The sequence below is a fragment of the Lolium perenne genome, chromosome 4 (assembly GCF_019359855.2).
Source record: "Lolium perenne isolate Kyuss_39 chromosome 4, Kyuss_2.0, whole genome shotgun sequence".
Taxonomy (NCBI): domain Eukaryota; kingdom Viridiplantae; phylum Streptophyta; class Magnoliopsida; order Poales; family Poaceae; genus Lolium; species Lolium perenne.
Genome location: NC_067247.2, coordinates 38,015,355 through 38,032,675, shown reverse-complemented (window position 1 = coordinate 38,032,675; position 17,321 = coordinate 38,015,355).

Below are 17,321 nucleotides of genomic sequence, written 5' to 3'. Positions count from 1 at the left end.
AAATGGGTGGAAGCTATACCTACAAAAAGTGCTGATGGTGAGACCTCTTTAAGAATGCTTTTAGACATTATTTTTCCTAGATTTGGAGTGCCTAGATATATTATGACTGATGGAGGTTCTCATTTTATTCATGGAGGTTTTAGAAAAACTCTTGCTAAGTATGGTATTAATCATAGAATTGCTTCTGCTTATCATCCTCAAACTAGTGGTCAAGTAGAATTATCAAATAGAGAGATTAAATCTATTTTGGGAAAGACCGTTAATAAAACTAGAAAGAATTGGGCTAGTAAATTGAAGGATGCACTATGGGCTTATAGAACTGCTTATAAAAATCCCATGGGAATGTCACCTTATAAAATGGTTTATGGGAAAGCTTGTCATTTACCTTTAGAACTAGAGCACAAAGCTTATTGGGCTGTTAGAGAATTAAATAAAGATCCTAAACTTGTCGGTGATAAGAGGTTGTTGCAATTAAGTTCTCTAGATGAATGGAGAAGTGAAGCTTATGAAAATGCTAAACTCTTTAAAGAGAAAGTTAAAAAATGGCATGATAGAAGGATTATCAAAAGAGAATTTAATATTGGGGATAAAGTCCTATTGTATCGGTCTCGTCTCAGACTCTTTGCAGGGAAATTACTCTCGAAATGGGAAGGACCATATGTTGTCGAGGAGGTGTATCGTTCAGGAGCAATTAAAATTAGCTCTCTCCAAGGCAATGCCACACAAGTGGTGAATGGACAAAGACTCAAGCATTATATCTCAGGTGATTCCTATAATGTTGATGTTGATATTATTCAAGTGGAAACACCGGAGGCTTTCATCAAAGGGCAAATTGACAGTCTGCCAGAACTCGACTTTGAATAGGTAACAGTACTGGTAATGAAAAGTACGCAATTTACTTTCCGAACAATATTTTTGCTGTTTTTGGAAAATATGAAAAATTACGAGTTCGAAACGGAGTGGAAAGGACGCACGAGGGGGCGCCACCATAGGCCGGCGCGGCCTGGCCTGGGCCCGCGCCGACCTATGGTCTGGCCGCCTCGTCGCCCCTTTCCGACTCTGGTTCGATCTGGTACTTTCCGTTTGTCGTGAAAATTTTTGCTATATAATCCCCTGGACCCCTGGAGGTCCGTATATCATTTTATCGATGTGTTTTGTTTCGAGCTGTTTCTGCCAGGATCTGTTTTCGGTCTAGAAGCACCATGGCCTCCAACAACAAGGGCAAGGGGCTTTCGGAGGAAGAAGTGAAGAAGGTGCCATCAAGACAAGAGCAGCAAGCCGGTGGGAGCAAGCAAATCTTGGTGGGATCTGTTGACACTCGACGTTCTTTTTCTCATAACCTGCAGGGACCTTTACCACCCGCTCTTAGCCTCGACTCCTTCCCTATGTTGGAAGAAGTTCTACGGACTACCGATGAGTTTTGTGATCAATATCGGGCTCTAAGAAGAGAAGTGGAGATACTCCAGGAGGAGAATTGCCGTCTCCGAAGAATGCTGGAATACCACTCGATTCGCATCACAAGGTCATCATCGCCAATTTCAAATAACAATGAATCTCTTCGAATCTTAGTGCAGAATTGTCAAGCTGAGAAACTGAAGTTGAAGGAGTTCTGTAAGAAGCGCGGGAGGAGTTCATCACCATCATCGCCAAAGGAGTAATTCACCATCGGTATTGGCATCCCCTTGGTTTGTTCCAAACTTGGGGGAGTGCCGCGGTATCACATTATCACTACCTTTTACTTTTATTGTCAAGTAGTGTCATATCATGAGTAGGGAAGTTATCATATAAGATGGGTTGCAGTTAGGAAGTATCTCTCCTTTAGTTGGTTGTCTATGTATCCCTTGGTGTGAGTTATCGTTATGGAATATTAATGAGAAGTCTTATCATTTACATATTACACATCTTATTCTAGTTTGCAATCTCTATCATATGATTTACCTTGTTGTTAGTATTGGTATCACTTTGGGAGCATTGAATAAATCTACTTGGTTTTGGAAAACTTAGTATTGGTCAATAGCAACAACACTTTGAGGTTTAAGTAGAAAAGAGAAATACATGTAGATGTTTCATTGTCTTTCTTTCTTGTTAGCTCATAGCTTTTTATTCTGAAGTTAAAACTGTTTGTGCTTACAAGGAAGATGCATGATTGTTTCTATCACATGTATATTTGTTTGTTTCCCTCAACTCTTATGCTTGCTAATTAACCTTGCTAGCCAAAGACCTGTACTGAGAGGGAATACTTCTCGTGCATCCAAACCTTAACCCAAACCTATGTCAATTGTGTCCACCATACCTACCTACTACATGGTATTTTCCGCCATTCGAAGTAAATACTTCATGTGCTACCTTTAAACGATTCAAAACTCAGTATCTCTTATTTGTGTCAATGTTTCATAGCTCATGAGGAAGTATGTGGTGTTTATCTTTCAATCTTGTTGGGCAACTTTCACCAATGGACTAGTGGCTTCATCCGCTTATCCAATAATTTTGCAAAAAGAGCTGGCAATGGGATTCCCAGTCCCAAATTAATTAAACTAAATAGACACTCCTCCATGGTATGTGATTGATGGACGGCACCCGAAGGATTCGGTTAGCCATGGCTTGTGTAAGCAAAGGTTGGGGGGAGTGTCATCATCATAATAAAACTAAAATAAAAAGGCACTCCTTCATGGTATGAGATTGTTGGCAGGCACCCGAGGATTCGGTTAGCCATGGTTTGTGAAAGAAAGGTTGGAAGGAGTGCCACACAAAATAAAAATAATATGGGAGCCGCTCTTTGAAGGTTGTCTGGCAAGGGGGTTAGAATACCCGCTACCAGTCGTTGACAACAACAAACACCCCTCAAAATGTTACTTTTATTCTCTTTATATGATTGCAAAACTGAAAAAGCTCTAGCACATGATTTAATCACTGCTTCCCTCTGCGAAGGGCCTTTCTTTTACTTTATGTCGAGTCAGTAAACCTATTTCCCTCCATCTCAAGCAAGCATTTGAGTAGTTGTGATCAAACCATTATATTGTGATTTGCTTCATCATGTCTTTTATTCTTCCTTGTTTAGTACAAGTTTTATCTGAATTAATATAGCTTTGCAAGTTATCAATGATCATGAAGAGACCATTATGATTGAGTATGCAAGTTGTGCCTTATAAACTTTAACATGAGAGCGCTGCTCAATGAGATAAGTATAATCTGTTAACTGTTCTCTGACCAAGAACGAAGTTTGCCATCACCAATTATGATTTCTTATGCACCTTTATTTGTGATTACCTTATACTTGTTTCAAGTTGAGTTATATGAGGAAGTTGTCTACTATAATGTCTTGTGCGAATGAATATGATGCTTCTTGTCCGTATTTTATTTATCGACTCTTCACTCCATAAACATGTGGTCCTGTTTATCGAGCTCAGTTTCGCTTGGGGACAAGCGAAGTCTAAGCTTGGGGGGAGTTGATACGTCCAATTTGCATCACTATTTTATATCATAATTTACTGTTATTCATTGATATATTTCATATTGGGACACAATACTTATGTTATTTCATCTATTTTGCATGTTTTATCATTATTGGAGGATCAAGCACCGGAGCCAGGATTCTGCTGGAAAAAGCACCGTCGGAACGCAATATTTCGGAAGATCAACTGTGGAAGGAAATTATACCAAAAATCCTATTTTTCAAGATGACGAAGGAAGCCAGAAGGAGGAGTCAGCTGGACCCAGGGTGGGCCCACACCATAGGGCGGCGCGGCCCATGGCCTGGCCGCGCCACCATGTGGTGTGGGGGCCCCACAGCCCCTTTCGCCTCCTTTTCTTCGCGAAACCCTTCGTCCCGAAAACCTAAGCCACAGAGGGTACCTCGCGAAGAGTTACGACCGCCTGCGGGGCGGAGAACACCAGAGAGAAAAGAGCTCTCCGTGGGCAGGGAATCCGCCGGGAAATTCCCTCCGGGAGGGGGAAATCGACGCCATCGTCACCGTCATCAAGCTGGACATCATCTCCATCACCATCATCATCATCTCCACCATCATCACCGCCGTCTCCACCGCTGGACACCGTCACCGCCGTAGCAATTTGGGTTTGATCTTGATTGTTTGATAGGGGAAACTCTCCCGGTATCGATCTCTACTTGTTGTTGATGCTATTGAGTGAAACCATTGAACCAAGTTTATGTTCAGATTGTTATTCATCATCATATCACCTCTGATCATGTTCCATATGATGTCTCGTGAGTAGTTCGTTTAGTTCTTGAGGACATGGGTGAAGTCTAAATGTTAGTAGTGAACTATGGTTGAGTAATATTCAATGGTATGATATTTAAGTTGTGGTGTTATTCTTCTAGTGGTGTCATGTGAACGTCGACTACATGACACTTCACCATTTATGGGCCTAGAGGAATGCATCTTGTATTCGTTTGCCAATTGCGGGGTTGCCGGAGTGACAGAAACCTAAACCCCCGTTGGTATATCGATGCAGGAGGGATCGCAGGATCTCAGAGTTTAAGGCTGTGGTTAGATTTATCTTAATTACTTTCTTGTAGTTGCGGATGCTTGCAAGGGGTATAATCACAAGTATGTATTAGTCCTAGGAAGGGCGGTACATTAGCATAGGTTCACCCACACAACACTTATCATAACAATGAAGATTATTTAGCCGTATGTAGCGAAAGCACTAGACTAAAATCCCGTGTGTCCTCGAGAACGTTTGGTCATTATAAGTAAACAAACCGGCTTGTACTTTGTGCTAAAAAGGATTGGGCCACTCGCTGCAATTGTTACTCTCGCACTTTACTTACTCGTACTTTATTCAACTGTTACATCAAAACCCCCTGAATACTTGTCTGTGAGCATTTACAGTGAATCCTTCATCGAAACTGCTTGTCAACACCTTCTGCTCCTCGTTGGGATCGACATTCTTACTTATCGAAAATACTACGATACACCCCCTATACTTGTGGGTCATCACACATCCACCAACAGTGAACACATAACCTGTGAGGGATCTTCTCTTATCCAAATCGGCAGCAAAATCTGAATCCACATAGCCTACGAGTCCCTCACCGGTCTTGCCAAACTTCAAGCAAGCTTTGGATGTGCCACGAAGGTACCTGAAAATCCACTGAACAGCTTTCCAATGTTCTTTACCAGGATCAACCATGTATCGACTGACCAAACTCATAGCATATGATAAATCAGGACGAGAACAAACCATGGCATACATCAAGGAACCAACAGCACTAGAATACGGAACTCGTGACATGTACTCAATATCTTCATCGGTACTAGGACATTGCAATGCTGACAATTTGAAGTGAGAAGCAATTGGTGTACTAACAGACTTTGCATCATGCATATTAAAACGATGAAGAACTTTCTGAATGTAATTTTGCTGACTAAGAAATAACACACTAGATTTTCTGTCTCTTGTAATTTCTATACCTAGTATTTTCTTAGCAGCACCAAGATCCTTCATCTCAAATTCACTACTTAATTGTGCTTTCAAAGTAGTGATCTCTTTCTTGCTCTTGGCAGCAATCAACATATCATGAACATATAACAGCAAGTATATAGGTGATCCATTAACAAACTTGATGTAAACATAACTATCATACTGAGATCTCTTAAACTCGTGTGCAAGCATAAATGAATCAGACCTTTTGTACCACTGTCTTGGAGACTGTTTCAGACCATAAAGGGACCTCTTCAACTTGCAAACAAGATCCTCCTTACCAGGCACAACAAAACCTTCAGGTTGGTCCATGTATATCTCCTCCTCAAGCTCACCATGCAGAAAAGCAGTCTTTACATCTAGCTGCTCAAGCTCAAGATCATGCATAGCCACAATACCAAAGAATGCACGAATGAAACTATGCTTCACAACCGGAGAGAATACATCATTATAATCAATACATGGGATTTGGCTAAAACCTTTTGCTACTAACCTTGCCTTAAACCTCGGAGGCTCATTAGGAGACAAACCTTCCTTTCTTTTAAATATCCACTTACAGCTGACAACCTTCTTTTGTTTAGGCAAGGGCACGACATCCCATGTGCCATTCTTGTCAAGCGATTGCATCTCCTCTTGCATAGCAGAAATCCACTTCACGCGGTCAACGGATGCAACGGCCTCAGTATATGTAGCAGGTTCAGTATCATGCTCCACCTGTTCAGCACAACTCAAAGCATGATGAACAAGATTACATTCTTCAATTAAACGAGGACGTGGACCTTTGTTACGCCTCGGTCTATCAGTAGCAATGGAACTATTTGTTATTTGCTGCAAAACAGGTGGTGAGTGTTGAACAGCAGTGTTATCATTTTCAGCAACATAATTTTCTTTCTCCTCCACGTGCTCCACCTCATACAGACACTTGGGAGCCATACAGACACTTTTCTTGCGTCCTTACCGGGGAGCGTAGCGCTATTGATAAGTGGTTTGGTAAGAAAAGTGTTACTATTTTTGCTATTTACAATTTGTCCCATCATGGATTGGTTTGATTTTATATGAATATGCTCAATCTGTTAAAGAGAATGAAGAGAAACCACCCGAGCCTACCTAAGGTGGCATTTCAAATTCCTATTTCTATTGCAAAGAAAGCTATAAAACTAAACTTCACAGTGGATAAAAGTCAAACTATATGAGACAATTACATGCCATTAAAGATCTATGCTCTTTATTTAAATTGGCTGATGTTCCTCATGATGATGTGAAGAGAAAATTATTATATATATCTCTTGCTGGTAATGCTTCCATGTGGTTTAGATCTCTGGAAGTTAAATGTTGTCTTGACTAGGAATTACTGCGAAAGGCCTTCTATACAAAATTCTACACTCCTAAAGAAGCTTATGATGATCGTTGTCATATTTATAATTTTTGGCCTCATGTTGGAGAAAGTATTGCTCAAGCTTGGAGGAGGCTTAATGATCTCTGATTTCTACGGGTGCTTCTATTCTTGTAGACAGTGTTGGGCCTCCAAGAGCAGAGGTTTGTAGAACATCAGCAAGTTTCCCTTAAGTGGATCACCCAAGGTTTATCGAACTCAGGGAGGAAGAGGTCAAAGATATCCCTCTCATGCAACCCTGCAACCACAAAGCAAGAAGTCTCTTGTGTCCCCAACACACCTAATAGGTGCACTAGTTCGGCGAAGAGATAGTGAAATACAGGTGGTATGAATAAGTATGTGCAGTAGTAACAGCGCCAGAAAAGTGCTTTGCTGTCCAGGACTGGCGTGTGGTTGATGGTGGTAATATTGCGGACAATACAGATGCAGTAGAACAGTAAACAAGCAGCGATAGCAGTATTTGGAAACAAGGCCTAGGGATCATACTTTCACTAGTGGAAACTCTCAACATTGCAATCATAAAGGAATATAAATATAAGCACTTCACTATGCTATTCTGAATTACTCTCTGGCAAGATAACGAACTCTAATTCATCATGTAGGCAAACCTTAAAGATGTATTCCCAAGTACTAATGAACACCCCACGCTGTCACTTTGAGCATTCACAGGAGGTACTAACACACCACAATTTCATAGAGACATCCAACTCAAATCATAACTCAGTGAATAAGTATTCTGTGAAATATAGCCTAAGAGACCCATACGGTGCACACACTGTCACCTTTACACACGTGGGACAAGGAGTCTCCGGAGATCACATAAGTAAAATCCACTTGACTAGCATAATGACATCTAGATTACAAGCATCATCATATGAATCTCAATCATGTAAGGCCGCTCATGAGATTATTGTATTGAAGTACATAGGAGAGAGATTAACCACATAGCTACCGGTACAGCCCTTAGCCTCGATGGAGAACTACTCCCTCCTCATGGGAGATAGCAGCGGTGATGAAGATGGCGGTGGAGATGGCAGCGGTGTCGATGGAGAAGCCTTCCGGGGGCACTTCCCCGTCCCGGCGGCGTGCCGGAACAGAGACTCCTGTCCCCCAGATCTTGGCTTCGCGATGGCGGCGGCTCTGGATGGTTTCTCGTACCGTGGCTTTTCCGTCTCGAAGACTTAGGTCAGGGGCTTCTTATAGGCGAAGAGGCGGCATCAGAAGGGGTGCAGGGCCACGGACACTAGGGCGGCGCCCCCCCTGGGCCGCGCCGCCACCATGTGTGGGCCCCCTGTGGCCCCTCTCTGGCGGCTCTCGGGTGTTCTGGAAGCTTCATGCAATCCTAAGATGCTGGGCGTTGATTTCGACCGATTCCGAGAATATTTCCTTACTAGGATTTCTGAAACCAAAAACAACAGAAAACAGGAACTGGCACTTCGGCATCTCGTCAATAGGTTAGTGCCGGAAAATGCATAAATATGACATAAAGTATGCATAAAACATGTAGATGTCATCAATAATGTGGCATGGAACATAAGAAATTATCGATACGTCAGAGACGTATCAATCTCATCCGTAAGAATCCTTGGCATGGTATTCCTGACAGTCTTATATTGATAAACTTTTATGTGAGGCTGCCCCAACATCATAGGGACTTTCTGGATAAGTCATTTGAAGGGAGTTTGACTAATAGAACTCAACAAGAAGCAAGGAATTTATTGTAGACTATTGCTAATAATGCTGCTGCATGGAATCATGATAAAGGTAACCAACCTCGTTTTGAATATGAATATGCATGTGTAGAGAATTTCTCTACTACTATATTGTTTGAAGAACTGAAGAATAGGTTTGGTCTTGATCCTCATATATTAGTAGAAGTTTCTAAATCTTTTGCTAACCATTTGAATGTTCCTAAGAAGGTATTCGAAGTTTATACTGAACCTCTTAAGCATTCTCCATATATTTCTAAAGTTGAGAAACAGGTTCAACAAACATCCTCTGTTATCATAGAAGAATATGTGGAATCTCCTCCATATCCAAATAGGGTGAAGGAAAATTTACTCACCACTGTTGCAAACAAGAGTAGTAGAAGATGTTATGAACCATATGGACAAATTGACACTAAGCATTCATCCATAAAGGAATTAAATGAAGAAACTCCTTGTGATGTTTATTTATGTGAATATTTCACTAAGGTAATTCAAGGTAATACTACTAAAGTTGGTAAACCAATTATATCTTGTGCTATTGGAACTTCATGTTATCATGGTCTATGTGATATTGTAGCAAGTATAAGTGTGATATCATATTCTCTATATCTTGAAATTAAGCCTAACATTGATCTCATACACATGGAGGAAACATGTATAACTATTCAACTTTCTACTAAAGAGTATATTTGTCCTCTTGGTATGGTTAAAGATGTTAAAGTATCAGTAGGTAAGATTAAATATCCCACTGATTTTATTGTACTTGGTTGCTCCCAAGATGCATTTTGTCCTATTATATTTGGTAGACCTTTCTTACATACTGTTGGTGCTGAAATTAATTTGCCAAAATAGAGAGTGTTTATTAAATGTGCTAGAGAAAGGTTATAATTTAATTTTTCAAAGTTTACTGATAAGAATTTTGAAGAAGAAATTTTTAACAAGATATAGTGGAAACTCTTGCTTCTATGGCAGTTGCTTCATCTGACGCGGTGGAACGATTTTTACTTAATCAAGAGGAGCCATTTAATAATGAAGAAAGAGAGGCACTAGAACAAATTTTATCTCAACAACCACCAAAATTGTAACTACATATTCCACCAGATAATCTAGGAGTTTCACAACCACCTAAAGAGGATCCTAGCTTTGAATTAAAACCTTTGCCTGAAGATATGAAATATGCATTCCCTGATGAGAAAAATGTATATCTTGTTATTATTAGTGCTAATCTTTCAGGAGATGAAGAAACAAAATTATTTGAAGTATTGTGTGCTCATAGGCCGGCCATTGGCTACTCCTTTGATGATCTTAAAGGTATAAGTCCTGCTTTATGTATGCATAAGATTAATTTGGAAAAAGATACAAAGCCCGTTGTTGATTACCAATGCCGTCTTCATTCAAAAATGAAAGAAGTGGTAAGAAAAGGGGTAATTAAACTTATTGGAGCCGGTATTATTTAAAATCTAGCTCATAGTAAATGGGTAAGTCATGTTCATTGTGTGCCTAAGAAAGGTGGAATCGCCGTGGTTCCAAATGAAGAAAATGAACTTGTTGCTCAACATACTGTTACTGGTTATAGAATGTCCATTGATTTTAGAAAATTAAATAAAGCTACTCGTAAAGATTATCTAAAATCAATGGCCATTATATTACTGTTACTGGTTATAGAATATCCTATGCCATTTATTGATCAAATGTTAGAAAGATTATCTAAGCATTCACATTTTGCTATCTTGATGGTTATTATGGTTTTTCTCAAATTCCCATGCACAAATATGATCAAGGAAAGACTCTTTTACTTCTCCCATTGGTAATTTTGCTTATAGAAGAATGCCATTTGGTTTATGCAATGCTCCTTCTACTTTTCAAAGAAACATGAATGCTATATTTGCTGATTATATTGAAAAGATTACAGAAGTATTTATGGATGATTTCTCTGTGTATGGTACCTCTTTCGATAATTTCATATTCAATCTTAACAAAGTTCTACAGCGGTGTGAGTATCAACACCTAGTACTAAATTGGGAGAAGTGCCATTTTATAGTTACAGAAGATGTAGTCCTTGGGCATCGAGTTTCAGGAAGAGGCATAGAAGTGGACCGCGCAAAGATAGAAGCCATAGAGAAGCTACCATACCCGTGGGATATTAAAGGTCTAAGAAGTTTCCTTGGCAATGCTGGTTTTTATAGAAGATTCATTAAGGACTTCTCTAAAATATCAAAGCCTCTTACTAATCTTTTGCAAAAGGATGTTCCATTTTCTTTTAATGATGATTGTGTAGAGTCTTTTAATGATTTAAAGAATGCATTGATAAGTGTTCCTATAATTCAACCGCCTAACTGGAATTTACCCTTTGAGATTATGTGTGATGCAAGTGATTATGTGGTAGGTGTTGTGCTAGGACAAAGAGTTGATAAGAAGCTTAATGGTATATACTATGCTAGTAAAACTCTTGATGGATCCCAAAGAAACTATTCTACTACTGAAAAAGAATTTCTAGCTGTGATATTTGCATGTCATAAGTTAAGATATTACATAGTGGATTCTAAAGTTATAGTACATGATGTCTGATCATTCTAAATATCCAATAAATAAGAAAGATGCTAAGCCTAGGCTTATTAGATGGGTTTCATTACTTTAAGAATTTAATTTGCATATTGTTCATAGGAAAGGTGAGGATAATCCTGTAGCTGATCATTTATCTAGAATGGAAAATATACCTGCAGATCCCACTCCTATTAATGATAGCTTTACTAATGAAGAACATGCGAACATTAATGTGTCAAGTGCTAGAATAGCTTTTCTTTGGTTTGTAGATTATGCTAATTTTATTTTTGGAAAAGTTAGACCACCTCACCTTACTTATCAACAAAGCAAGAAATTCTTCTATGATCTTAGAAATTATTTTTGGGATGATTCATTTCTTTATAAGAAGAGTGTAGATGGTATTATTAGATGTTGTGTACCTGAGTTTCAATTGCAAAGTATTATTAAAGATTGCCATGATAGTCCTTATGGAGGCCACCATGCGGGAGACCGCACAACTGCAGAGGTATTACAATCTGGTTTTATTGACCTACTTTATTTAAAGATTGTGCTACTTATGTTAAAGCTTGTGATAAATGTCAACGTGTGGGAAACATTGGTAAGATAAATGAAATGCCTATGAATTATACATTTCCTCTTGAACCATTTGATGTTTGGGGATTTGACTTTATGGGACCATTTCCTCCCTCCACATCAAAGCATGCTCACATTTTGGTTGCAGTGGACTATGTTACTAAGTGGGTGGAAGCAATTTCTACAAAAAAATCTAACCATGGTAGTGCAATGAAGATGTTAAAGGATATCATATTTCCCAAGTTTGGAGTGCCTAGTTTTTAATTACTGATGGTGGTTCTCACTTTATTCATCTTTAAAAAAAACTTTGGCTAAATATGGTGTCAATCATAGAGTAGCATCTCCATATCACCCACAAACTAGTGGTCAAGTTGAATTGAGCAATAGGGAAATAAAATTTATATTAGAAAAGACAGTTAATAAAGCTAGATTTGATTGGCCAACTAAAATTAATGATGCTTTATGGGCTTATAGAACTGTTTTTAAAAATCCTATGGGAATATCTCCTTATAGAATGGTCTATGTAAAAGCATGCCATTAATTACCTGTAGAATTAGAACACAAAGCTAGATGGGTTGTTAAACGACTCAACTTTGATTTTAAACCGGTGGGAGTGAAAAGAATCCTAGACTTAAGCTTATTAGATGAATGGAGGAATGAAGCATATGAGAGTGCTAGGCTATTCAAAGAAAAAGTTAAAATTTGGCATGACAAAAAGATAAAGAGAAAGGAATTCAAAGTAGGAGACCAGGTATTATTGTTCAAATCTCGTTTCAAGTTATCTGTAGGTAAATTAGCATCGAGATGGCCAGGTCCATTAGTTGTGCATGCGGTGTATCGCTCTAGAGCCACCCGTCTTCAAGGGGACTACAAAGGTAAATCTCATGTTGTTAATGGACAACGTCTTAAACATTATATTGCAGGTGAAAAGTTCATAGGAAAGGTGGAGGTGTTAAATCTCCAGACTTATAATCGCCAAGAATTATCCTCTGCTAGATACCAGAAACCAATAAAGTCGAGATCAGGTACGTAGCGATCTCGAAATCTTTTCATATTTTAGGATAGTTACTTTTTTGCAAAATAAGAAGCTTTCATGAAAGATTTGGGTGAAACGGGGTCACGATGGGCAAAAGAGCCCAAATGGCGCGCCACCCAAGGTCTTTTGCACCTCAGACTTCCTTTCCGCCTTCATTTCGAGTCCAAGTATTCGCTTTGACCTAGAAACTGTCAATATATACCCCCTCTACCGATCTAATTCTGCATCGAGTCTTTTCGAGTGAAACTTATTTTCTTGTCCAGAACTTTCAGCGTATTTACCATCTCGAGCTCTAGATCCAATCTCGAAGATGAAGACACCAAGGAGATAGGCATGGTGAACCGCTACCTCAACTCCGTGGTGGCACCTTTGAAGACCTTGACCTTCAAGGAGGTGATGCTACTCATGGAGGAGGTGAAGGCTCCAAAGACCAAGGGCACCATGGAGGAAAGTCTGGAGATTCTAGAGGACACCGTCTTTAGGTATGGCACTGTGACCGAGCGTAGTCTTGATCCTCATCACCTGATGAACATCAAGATGGAGAAGAAGGTCGAAGCCAATGAAGCAATGATGGTTGTGAAATACGCCACTTTTTCTCGCGTTTAAACCCTTAGCTAAGTCAAGAAATTGTCTAAGTTTACCTCTCAACTTGCCACTAATGACTAATTAATGAAATGATGTGTAATCTCTTCTATTTTTGGATGTTATGCAGGAAATCACGTCATAATGACAAATGGACCTGCAATTACTGAAGAAAATCGCATCAAGAGAATGACAAAGTTGACTACGCTCGAAGACGTGGTTCCAGGGGCTTTAACGGGCACCGGTATGGGCAAGCCCCGCCCGTAACGTATGCTGCTGCATTTCCAAGGTCAAACCCTATAAGTTTCGTGAAGGGACCGACGCCAAACAGAGCCACCATCCACCAGATTCATCTGCATCACACCGAAGGAGATCCACCACCATAGTTCATCCATCCTATCTCCCATCTCCTCCATAGCCATATCCATCACCATTGTAATAGAGATCTCCATGAGAATTGGCGACCATTGTAAGAATATTATGATTTCAATCTAAGTATTTTGCACAATGATTTCTATTTTGTATTTGATCTTGATATTATGTGTGAGTAGTCCTCACGGCCTAAGGGTTGGGGTGAATCCCTCGCAACGTTTATGTGCATCTAATCTTATTATATGTGTAAGGATTGAATAGGAGTTTTACAATTTTGTATCCTTGTCTCTTTGCCTCATCTCGGTGATCTGCAAGTACCCATATCATTCGATTCGATCAAGGCAAGAGGTAGGATGAGTGGAGAACGGCTTGCTACCGTGATACCTCAGTGACATGAAGGGGAAAGTAACGGTACACGTTTAGTGATTCATTCGGGATTATGGCACAATCATCTAGCTTAAGACTTTGGTCTGTATTAATTTACTTAATAACTATTGTTGCTTCCGGCTGTGAGGATAGTGGTTGGACCAAGAGGCTCTTGTCACCTCTGGATTTAGGGGCAAGAGTATTTACGGATGTGCTACTCACAAATCTCTTATTAATATTTTATTCGTTACACATATGTGCTTCAGTTATATATATGTATGCATAGCTGCAGGAGATACCTTAACTCTGGCCTATTTCCATCATTGATCACAACCCCCTTAAAAGTGAACTTGATAGGTCCGGTAAATTGAAGATAAAATACACTGACAAGTCTTGTAGACGTTTCCTTTACACCATTTTAGCAGTGCTTCCCAATGTTCGATTAAACCTAGATCTTCTAGGGAAGAAAAGCTTATCATACTACAATCCGTAATCCGGATTGAACGTATAAACCCTTTTTCTGGCGCTGTTGCCGGGGAAGCAATTTTGCTATTCCGATAAGGTTACTAGAGACCTTGTTAGTCATTTTATTTTTATTTTTATGTTTTCATTTACTATTATTAGTTTAGTGTTTTATTCACTATTTGAAAAACCAAAAAAATAGTTACTTGTTCTTTTACAATCATGGAAGAAAATATCAAAAAGATAATCATTATGGAAGAAAGGAGCTTGGGGAATATGCTATCCCCAATTATGATTTTATTCGTGCACCCATAACTCAGCCCGCTGTTGCAGCGAAGAACTATGAAATTAAGCCTAAACTTTTGAGTTTGGTTCGGCAGAACCAATTTGGAGGCTCAGCTGCTGAGGATTCAGGTATGCACTTAAATACATTCAGTGAAATATGTGATATGATGCGCATTCAAGATGTTGACCCAAATGCAGTGAAATTACGCTTGTTTCCTTTTTCATTAAGAGGAAAAGCAAAAGACTGTTTCCTAGCTTTGCCTAAAGGCACTATAACTTCATGGGATGAATGTACTAATATATTCATGACTAAGATTTTCCCACTAGCAAAGACAATGCAACTTCGTTCCAACATTACATGTTTTAGACAAGAAGACCGCGAGCCACTAGCGCTTGCATGGGAAAAGATGAAGGAAACCAGCATGAACTGTCCAAGTCATGGAATGGAGGATTGGTTAATCCTACACTATTTTATAATGCTCTTAACCCAATGTCAAAGTCTATGCCTGATACTACAGCTAGAGGAACATTCATGAGCAAGCCAGTTGAAGTGGCAAGGAGGATTCTAGATGATATGCAAAGCAGCCATGCCCAATGTCATGTAGAAAGATCCTCCTCAAGAAAGGTGAATGCAATCACCGAAGGTAACAATTAAGAGCTTACTTCAAAAGTAGATGAGCTTATAAATATTCTTAAGGGTAAGGAAAGTACCCAAATTAATGCCATCACCAACTCTAATGTTGAGGAAGTAGACTTCATAGCAAAAAATCCTTATAACCCTACATGGAAGAGTCAAAACTATGGCTCTAATTTTCCTAAAGAATTAATATAATAACAATGCAAGAGTTCCAAATAATAACTACACCAATGGTAGTGGAGCAAGCAATGGTACTTCAGCTGAAAATACTTTCAAAAAATTTATGCGTGCTCAAGCTGAACAAAATAGTACCCTTACAAAGCTCACTGAAAATCATAGTACTAGGTTAGGGAATTTATCTAATCAGACTGTTTCTTTTAAGAACGATGTTCAAGTTCTACAGGAAAGAACAAAGACCGTTAAGACACAACTGGGGAAGATAGCTGAAAACCAAACTATAATACTTGCAAGATTTGCAGGTAAGCCAGAGCCAAACCCCGTTGAAGACCTAAAGATGATGATGGTTGAAAGATAAGGAGAAGCACTTGAAGAACTAGACTATAGCAATGCTCCAACACCAGAGACTCCGTAGAAGATCTCATAAAGATGGTCACGGTAAAACACCGGGAGTCAATGAAGGTAATGGTGTAAGGTAACGTCAGTTTATTCATGAAGTAGCATGCAAAGTTTGTGACTTAGAACAACAATATAAGAAGCTAGCTGGAAAACTTCCAGCTAAGTTTGATGATATATTTGAGCCCACTATTAAGTTTCATTTTTGGAACAAATGAGGTGGCTGCACTTTCTGATCTTGGTTCAAGTGTCTCCACAATTCTAAAAAGCTTATTTGATAAGTTAGGAATGGTTCCATTTAAAACTACTGAGCTAAGACTTCGCTTAGCTGATTCAACCTATAGACAAGCTGTAGGCAAAAAAGATAATATTGTAATGGAGATAAAAGGATGTCATGCTCTTATTGATCTTGTTATTTTGAACGTGCCTGAAGATCCTATAGCTTCTATAATATTAGGAAGGACATTTATTAGAACTATTAAAGCTCTAATCAATTTACATGAAGGGAATGTGAGAATTAGACTACCATCAAAAGACCCATTTGTAGTACACTTCCCTAGAAAGAAGAAGGCCAAACATGATGATGATGATGGGATCATTACTTTGAAAGCCAATTACTTTGGAGTGGGTTTTCCACTTCCAACACCTAAGTGGTCACCATCTTGGTCAAGCTAATTGACCTTAACTAGAAGCGCTTCATGGAAGGCAACCCCTGTTCAATAAGTTTTTCTATCTAGTTCTTATTTTGTTTAATGTTTTGTTTTATTTGTTTGCTTTGTTTGTTTTTGTTTTTAATAAAGAGTGTTCATGAGATTCTTTGGAAAAGAGGAGAAGAAAATAAGCAACAATGTCTTTTGATTTCATATACTAACGGTTGCGCATTCTTGATATATATATATATTGCTATTTTTTCATAATTATTTTCGAGGTAATGTTGATGCACAAGGGCACGCGAAAATTGCACATAATTTTTTGAGTTCGCATGTTCCTGTAACTTTAGCGATTGTTGGTACGGCCGGAGCCGCCCGTACCACGCGCCTGTACCGCATCCGCAGCCTCGAGAAATAAAAGTTGGAAGTTTCGCCAAAATCGACTGCAACTTTCTCGACCATCGCTACGGGTAGACCATACCGTACCGTGCGCCCGTATCACTTCGATGATGAAACTCAAAATTTTGGTAAGAAAACCAGTGTGTTTAGCGACCATCGGTGCGGAAGGATACGACGTACCGTCCGGCCGTACCGCGTCGACCGCCTTACACCTAAGGCAGCTGCACCTGGTACGGGCGGGAAGCGAGTGTACCGTGCGCCTGTACCGCGTATCGGACGCCATAAACAGGCGGGGAAG